The sequence below is a fragment of the Rhincodon typus genome, chromosome 45, assembly GCF_021869965.1.
Source record: "Rhincodon typus isolate 14 chromosome 45, sRhiTyp1.1, whole genome shotgun sequence".
Classification (NCBI taxonomy): domain Eukaryota; kingdom Metazoa; phylum Chordata; class Chondrichthyes; order Orectolobiformes; family Rhincodontidae; genus Rhincodon; species Rhincodon typus.
The window spans coordinates 7,501,216-7,510,296 of record NC_063376.1 but is presented as its reverse complement, the minus strand read 5'-3'; the positions used below and the strand labels follow the sequence as shown (position 1 = coordinate 7,510,296).

Genomic DNA, 9,081 nt, shown 5'->3' with positions numbered 1-9,081 from the left:
TCCAGGTCATTTATAAAAATGACAAACAGCAGTGGCCCCAAAACAGATCCTTGAGGTACACCACTAGTAACTGAACTCCAGGATGAACATTTCCCATCAACCACCACCCTCTGTCTTCTTACAGCTAGCCAATTTCTGATCCAAACTGCTAAATCACCCTCAGTCCCATGCCTCTGTATTTTCTGCAATAGCCTACCATGGGGAACCTTATCAAACACTTTACTGAAATCCATCTACACCACATCAACTGCTTTACCCTCATCCACCTGTTTGGTTACCTTCTCGAAGAACTCAATAAGGTTTGTGAGGCACGACCTACCCTTCACAAAACCGTGTTGACTATCCCTAATCAAATTATTCCTTTCTAGATGATTATAAATCCTATCTCTTATAATCCTTTCCAACACTTTACCCACAACCGAAGTAAGGCTCACTGGTCTATAATTACCAGGGTTGTCTCTACTCCCCTTCTTGAACAAGGGGACAACGTTTGCTAGTCTCCAGTCTTCTGGCACTATTCCTAAAGACAATGACGACATAAAGATCAAAGCCAAAGTCTCTGCAATCTCCTCTCTAGCTTCCCAGAGAATCCTAGGATAAATCCCATCCGGCCCAGGGGACTTATCTATTTTCACACCTTCCAGAATTGCTAACACCTCCTCCTTATGAACCTCAATCCCGTCTAGTCTAATAGACTGTATCTCAGTATTCTCCTCGACAACATTGTCTTTTTCCTGTGTGAATACTGACGAAAAATATTCATTTAGCACCTCTCCTATCTCTTTGGACTCCACGCACAACTTCCCACTACTGTCCTTGACCGGCCCCAATCTTACTCTAGTCATTCTTTTATTCCTGACATACCTATAGAAAGCTTTAGGGTTTTCCTTGATCCTACCTGCTAAAGACTTCTCATGTCCCCTCCTGGCTCTTCTTAGCTCTCTCTTTAGGTCCTTCCTGGCTAACTTGTAATTCTCAAGCGCCCTAACTGAGCCTTCACGCCACATCTCTACATAAGCCTCCTTCTTCCTCTTGACAAGAGATTCAATTTCTTTAGTAAACCACGGTTCCCTCACTCGACTACTTCCTCCCTGCCTGACAGGTACATACTTCTCAAGGACACGCAGTAACTGTTCCTTGAACAAGCTCCACATTTCAATTGTGTCTTGCCCCTGCAGTTTCCTTCTCCATCCTATGCATCCTAAATCTTGCCTAATCGCCTCATAATTGCCTTTCCCCCAGCTATAACTCTTGCCCTGCGTTATATACCGATCCCTTTCCATCGCTAAAGCACCGGATACTGCAAAAGTTATGAACCCTGACAATATTATTGAAGACTTATGGTCCAGAGCATGCTGCATCGCAACCAAGCTATTCCAATACTGTTGCAACACTGACACCTACCCAATAATGTGGGAAATTGCCCAGGTATATCCCATATGACAAAAGTCGGCAAATCTAACCTGGTCAATTACTGTCCCATCAGTCTAACTGTTGAGCATCAGTAAAGTGGTAGAAGGTGTCAACAACAATGCTATCAACCAGCATCAGCTCATCAATAACCTGCTCAGTGATGCCCAGTTTGGGTTCCACTAGGACCACTCAGCCCCTGACCTGAGTACAGCCTTGATTCAAACATGGACAAATAGGTTGAACTGAGCAAGTGGGTAGTGAGGTGAGAGTGACTACCCTTGATCTCAAGGTAATATTTGACTGAGTGTGGTATCAATGAGTAATGGCTCATAGAAAGATGGTTGTGGTTGTTGGAGGTCCATCATCTCAACCCCAGAACATCTTTGCAGGAGTTCCGCAAGACAATGTCCTAGATCCAACCATCTTCAGCTGCTTCATCAATGACTGTCCCTCTAATATAAGATCAGTAGTGGGGATATTTGATGATGATTGCACAATGCTCAGCATCATTCACAACTCCTCAAGTACTGAAGCCATCCACATACAAACACAACAAGTTCTGAACAATATCCAGGCTTAGGCTGAGAAGTGACAAGTGGCAAGTAATATGTATGCCACACACGAGACAATGACCATCTCCAATAGGAGTCCATCCCTTGACATTCTATGGTTTTAACCATACTGAATTCCATTCCTTCAGTATTGCTGGGTCTAAATCCTATACACCCCTCACTTATGGCATTGTGGGTCTACCCACAGCACATAGATTGCATCAACTAAAGAAAGCAGCTTAGCAGCACCTTCCCAAGGGGCATTTAGGGATAGTGATAAACGTTGACTCAGTCAGTAATGCCCAACCCGAGTTAGGGTTAGAGGGATGGTTAGGAGTAGGGTTAGGGTTAGAGCCAAAGGACACTAGTTTAATTATTGCATGTAAGTGTCATGGCGCTGGAGTTGAGTTTTAGAGTTAGGATTTGTACATCTGAAAATTTTCAATTTGTGAATAAATCCTAGATTAAGCAAAGATTGACTTATAAACTTTTCCTGCACGACCTGGCTATCATACATTAAACTCTATGGATCCCACTACCTTGTGGGTTGTTCTGCAACATGTAACCAAAGATCTGTAGTTCAGTTCAGTGGACATTGTCATCAAATAGAGGGACAAATGCCAATGTCCTTAGAGAACTTAACTGGCAATCTGTAGGAACAGAATGAATCTGTGTCTCTGGATTCAGTCTACCTTACAGAACAGTAAAAGTATCGTGGTTTTTAAAGAAACTGTAAATGAGGCTTTGCATTGATTATGGAGTCAACATTTTCTGCTTGTACTTTTAGCTCATTGCATTTCAGTGGAACTAAGATAGACTACTGAATTTTGAGATGCTTATTTTTATCCCACCATATTAATTACACCAGAGTAAAAGCTGTTGATATAATGTGTTTGTTCAAATTAGTGTAATGAAAAATGGTGCCAGGTATAACTATGTCACTGGAGGCTTATCGTCTGTATAAATCAAGATCAATTGGAGCACATTAGTTCACAGTTACTGCCAGAATCGTGGCCAGCAAAACAACAGAAGTTGCTGCTAATTCCAGAAATGGCATATCCAATTGTATGGCAAATAGAAGACATTTACTTTCCTCTAATTTCAGCCATAGGTGTGACCGGTAAGCGTTCCTGATGCATGCTAAATGTACTGCTTAAGTGTCATCATTTATCACTGTATATTTTATACAATCACTTTTTCTAGTTATCAAGTGCTGTTATAATGTATGTTCCCTCACTCTTGTAAGTAATTCATTTTATGATTAATGATGGTCATTAAACCTCCTGTGATTACTTTATTCATTTGTTGCGGATTCCTAAAACAAATTATTGGTAATTGTGTTCAATGCATTTGTCGGAAAGCACTGAATATTTCCGCTTACACCCATCGAGCAGCAATAAAGTTGGGAATTTTGCCCTAGATTCTGTCACATTGTTCTTTAATGCAGGATATGATATGTAAATATTTACTTCTATTTCACTCTCTTCCCTCACAGTTAACTTGGTGGCGATTGTGATCATGTCCAGAGGAAAGTGTGGTCTCTCCAAGTATGTAACTCATTACCTGGTTGGAATGGCAGTGGCTGATCTACTTGTCATTGTATTTGATGCCATATTGAGATGCGCTGTTCCAATTTATTTACCACGTTCATACATGAACATTACTCCTGTGTGAAGCCTTGTTGTTGTCCTGGGGTCAGCAGCCACAGTGATTTCTGTCTGGTTCACAGTCACATTCACTTTTGACCGATTTGTGGCCATTTGCTATGAGAGATTGAAAACAAAATTTTGCACTGAGAAAACTGCAGCAGCATTTCTAGGGACTGTGACTGTGCTGGGCTGTCTGGAGTCTCTACCCTGGTACTTTATATATGAGCCACAATACGTCATTGATAATATTCCATGGGGTTGCTCCCGTAAACCAGGATTTTCAGATCCCCTGCATGGGCTGCATTTGAAATCATCAATTACATTTTAACCCCTTGTGTACCATTCTTTCTGATCTTGCTGTTCCATGTCTGACTGTCAGGCATACTTTAGTGAGCAGTCAAATCCATAGGGGTCTCCGTGGTCAAAAAAGTGGAGAGAGACACAAGGATGTAGAGATAGAAAACCGGCGAAAATCCATAATTTTGCTGTTCAGTATATCGGGCAGTTTTTTGCTGTTGTGGGTGACCCAGGTTGTGTACAATATTTATGCATGAATTACAGATATCCGATATTACAACTCTTACATAGACCCATGCTTTATCACAGATCGCACAGCAAAGATGCTGCAAGTGCTCAGCTCCTGCACCAACACGTGTATTTATGCTGTCATCCAGGTTAAATTCAGAGAAGAGCTGAAGAACGCAATGATATACCCGTTCAAGCAAATTGCTCAATCATGGAACCAGTGGAAGGGTTTGAAAGTTGTGAACTAAATTTCACTTAACATTCTGTCCCCTACAATCACCACAGGGGAAAGAAGTAAGTTATCAGTATCACAGAGTCTCCAGTCTGTTTAATTTTGTCCAAAAATTGATTGATTGCAAGGCTTACTGTGTGGACAATTCATGAATTGATCTCCAAAAACAAAACTGCATAAGTGTATAGCTCAGACAAATTCCACCGAGGCCCACAGAAAAAAAAAATGGAGAAATCTGGGGGACTAATGGGAGTGGGGGCTCTCAATTTCATCTGGGATAAGGAGAAGGTCTGAATATGTGCAATTAAAAATTGACAACTGAGCATCAGTCTGAAAAGCTGACTTTCTTTTCCCACTGATGCTGCCTGGAATGGGAATTATTTCCTGACTTTCCTGCCTTTGTCTGTGGACTTTACAGCTGAACTGGATTACTGTAAGATCAGAATGTCACTTCAGAGCAGAGTTCTATTATAAACAGGACAGGCAAGTGACAATTGTTTCGCAGGTTGGAGAGAACACCTGGCCAACTGCAGCTCTTGTTCACAAGATGAGAAATCCAAAACCACCTTTCTGTGGAAAAAATGCTCCATAATATTACTTTCTGATGTGGCTCCGAGCACATATAACATTCTTCAAGTCAGTCAAAGCATATAAGATCCTAAACAGGGTTGACAACGTGCACAAGGAATGGATGTTTGCTCTCGTGGGTCAGTGCAGAATGAGGGGCTGGCAGGGAGAGCAGGGCCTCCATTTTAAAATTAAGCTGGCCCTTACAAAGATGAGGCAAATTATTGTTTTATTTGTGGGTTGTGCAAGTTTGGAACGCTCATCAGAAGGTGGTCGAGGGGTTGGGGGTGTGTCATTGAATATTTTTAGAATGAAGGTAGATAGATCCTTGACAGCGAAGAAAATGAAACAGAAATTGGAAAGGCGGAATTTGGAACACAAGCAGAGAACAGGTGAGAGTCAATCACATTACTATGGGCCTGTAGTCACATATAGGCCAGACCAGGTAAGGATGGCAGTTTTCTTCCCCAAAGGACATTAGTGAGCAAGATGTATTTTTCGCAACAATCGACAATGGATTCATAGTCACTACTAGATTCTTAATTCCAGATATTAATTGAATTCAAATTCTACCATCTGCCATGACAGGACTTGAACCCAGATCCCCAGAACATTAGAGATAGCAAGAAGTGCAGATGCTGGAGTTAGAAATAACACAGTGTGGAGCTGGAGGAACACAGCAGGCCAGGCAGCATCAGAGGAGCAGGAAAGTTGACGTTTTGGGTTGAGACCCAGAAACATCAACTTTCCTGCTCCTGTGATTCTGGCTGGCCTGCTGTGTTGCTCCAGCTCCACACTGTGTTATCCCCAGAACATTATCTGGGTCTCTGGGTTAACAGTCCAAAAATAATAACAGTAGGCCATTACCTCTCCTTGTTCAGTGCTGTGTGCTGTTCTGCCATTCTTGGTCTGCATGCTGCTGGTCAGTAAATCAGAGAAAACAGAAGCAGAAGAATGTCTTTCGGACCTTCGAGCCTGCTTCACCAATCAATCCAATCAACATGATCTGGGCTGATCACAGGACTCAATCCCCTATTCCCATGTTCTCCCTGATACCATTTAATCCCTTTAGATCTAAGAGCTATGTCTAACTCTTTCTCGAAAATATTGAATGTTGAAACCTTAACTGTCTTGTGTGGCAGAGAATTCCACAGGCTCACCACTGTCTGGGTGAAGGCATTTCTCCTCATCTCAGTCCTAAATGGCCTACCCCTTAAATTTACCACGTGATCACCCTTGTGCTGGAGACCCCATCACCAAGAACATCCTTCCTGGGTCTGTCCTGTCAAATCCAGTTTGAATTTCTTCAGTTTCGATGAAATCCACCCAAAACCATTCTTCTAAACTCCAATGAATATAACCCTAACTAATCCAGTCTCTCTTCATACATCAGTTTTGTCATCCCAGGAATCAGTCTGGTAACATGTAATGCATTCCCTCCGTCCCCAGAGTATCCTTCATAAGATAAGGAGACCGAAACTACACATGGAACTTGATGATGGGTTTTGCCAAGGGACTGTACAATTGCAGCAAGACATCTCCACTCCTGTACTCTAACCATCTTGTTCTGAAGGCCAACATGCCATTTGCCTTCTTCGCCATCTGCTGCACCTGTATGCTTACTTTCAGTGAACACTTCAGGAGGGATTCCCAGGCCTTTTTCCAGCAGTGAGAAATTTTAGCTGTAACGTTTGGTTGACGTGGATGCAGTTGTTCATCTTGAAACAAAAAAGCTGGAGCAGCAATTTGAAAGTGATGTGCAAGGTTATGAGGTTAGATAAACAGGACCCACTCTCATTAGCAGATAGTATAAGGACTAAGTGGATACAGACTTTAGGTTTTGAGGAAGAGGTGTGGGAAGGGAGTTGACTGGTGAGTGGTCATGAATGAAGCTTGTTACTCCCATGGTAAAAATAGCAATCATCAAGCCATTTCTTAAAGATTTTGCATAGGGATGTGCTTCCTGCACCATTATAATGACTCTGTGATCTCATCTCAACACCTGCAATAAAATTTTCTTTCACTTACACAAGACAGCAAAGCATTACAAAACCTCCATGTCCAACAAAAATATAGATGACCTGAACTGAAATTCAGTCAATGGCAAGGCTCTAGTTGGACAAGTTTATTTTATTCACGAGATGTCGATGTCACTGACTGGGCCAGCATTTATTACCCATCCTTAATTTCGATAAGTATGAGACAACAGAAAGGATCATTTGAGCCATTTCAGAGGGCAATTAAGATTCAAGCACATTACTGTTGGTCTGGAGCAATGAGTAGGCCAGACCTGGTAAAGAAGGCATATTTCCTTTTCTTAAGGGTATGAATGAAACAGATGGGTTTTCAAGCCAATGGTTACATAAGAACATAAGAACTAGGAGCAGGAGTAGGCCGTCTGGCCCTTCGAGGGCACCATGACACTGACTTTTTGATTCTAGATTTTACTAAATTCAAACTTTACCGTCTGCATTGGATGGAATTTGAGCGTATCTCTGCAAAATGAATGGCTGTTCTGCATTAATGTATTCAAGAGGCGGCTAGATATAGAACTTGGGCCCTATTGGATCAAAGGTTATGGGGAGAAACAGATTTAGGCTGTTGAGTTGGATGATCAGCCATGATCATGATGAATGGCAGAGCAGGCTCAAAGGGCCCTGTGGCTTCCTCCTGCTCTTATCTTCTATGTTCCTATTCCAAACATTATCACTGTTCCACCAGCCAGAACTTGCGGATGCTGTGTTAAGAATTGCATACTAGTGTTTTTTCCTTAATAGAAGACCAGAAAATAAACTTCCAAAACATTAGCTGTGATGTTAAGTGCTTTGGCCCATGAGCATATTAGTTGACGAGGAGGACTGAGGTCAATTTTAGGTCAAGGCTTTATATCCTGTTGTAACAGTTGAATGTGAATGTGATTTGAGCCAACTGTGATCCTATGTGGGAGAACCAAGCCCCTGATCCATGTGACTGGGACAGGTGCTCTTCTGCCTCATTAACCAAGTCAGACTTAAGAGTTGTCAATGAGAGTTTACCAGGACAAAAATAGAAATTGTTGGAAAAGCTCAGCAGTTCAGGCAGCATCTGTGGAGAGATACCAGAGTGAACATTTTGGATCAAGTGATCCTTCCTCAGAACGTGTCGCTCAGATATTACAGAGTTTACCAGAATGTTTCCATTCACATCATAAATTCAATGTTAAATCAGATACGCAGATCAAAATTTAGTGAGAAAAACACAGAATGAAAACTAATTTTAAAGATGTATAGCATTTAATATTTCAAATTTGTGCATAACTACACTTGGTGCATTTTCCAGGTCAATGTCGTGAAGAAGTTACATTGAATACAACCCAAGCTACAACTACTACAAGGGAAGTGTCAGGAATTGTACTCGGTATCTCCTGGTTTAGCAATAATGATAGATTACAGGATATGCTGGCCATGTGGTTGCTAAGTCATAGAGGCATCATAGAGGCATCAAGTCATACAGCACAGAAACAGACTGTTTGGTTCAAGTCATTCATGCCGGCCACCTTTACCAAGATAACTAGTCCCATTTGTCCACATTTGGCCCATATCTCTCTAAACCTTTCCTGTTCATGTACTTGTACAAATGTCTTTTAAATATTGTAACTGTACCTACCTCTACCAAATCCTCTGCCAGTTTATTCCACATTTGCACCATCCTGTATGTGTAACAGATCTCCCTCAATGAGCTTTGACAACTTTCCAATCTGTCTATTTAAACAAACGGACTCTAGTTTTGAACTGTCCTACTCCAGGGAAGCAACCTCTGATGTTCACCTGATCTATACCCCTCATGATTTTATAACTCTGTTTGAGGTCACCCCTCAAACTTTTACTTTCCAGAAAAAAAATGTCCCAGCCAATCCAGCCTCTCCTTATAACTCAAAACCTCCAGTCCTGGTAACATCCTTGTAAATCTTTTATGCACGCTCTCCAATTTAACAATATCCTTCCCATAGCAGGGCGTCCAGAACTGTACACAGTACTTGAAAGTGGCATCACTAATGTCCTGTACAAATGCAACATGACATCCCAATTCCTGTACGTAATGGTCTGAGCAATGAAGGCAAGCATGCCAAACACCTTCTTTACCACCCTGTCTACCTTTGTTGCAA

The 9,081-nt window shown here is 41.7% G+C and overlaps 1 pseudogene; it reads left to right on the top strand.

Moving 5' to 3' along the window:
* Nucleotides 1-3,014: 3,014 nt before the first annotated feature.
* On the top strand, nt 3,015-4,386 carry LOC125487793 (annotated as a pseudogene).
* Nucleotides 4,387-9,081: the final 4,695 nt, after the last annotated feature.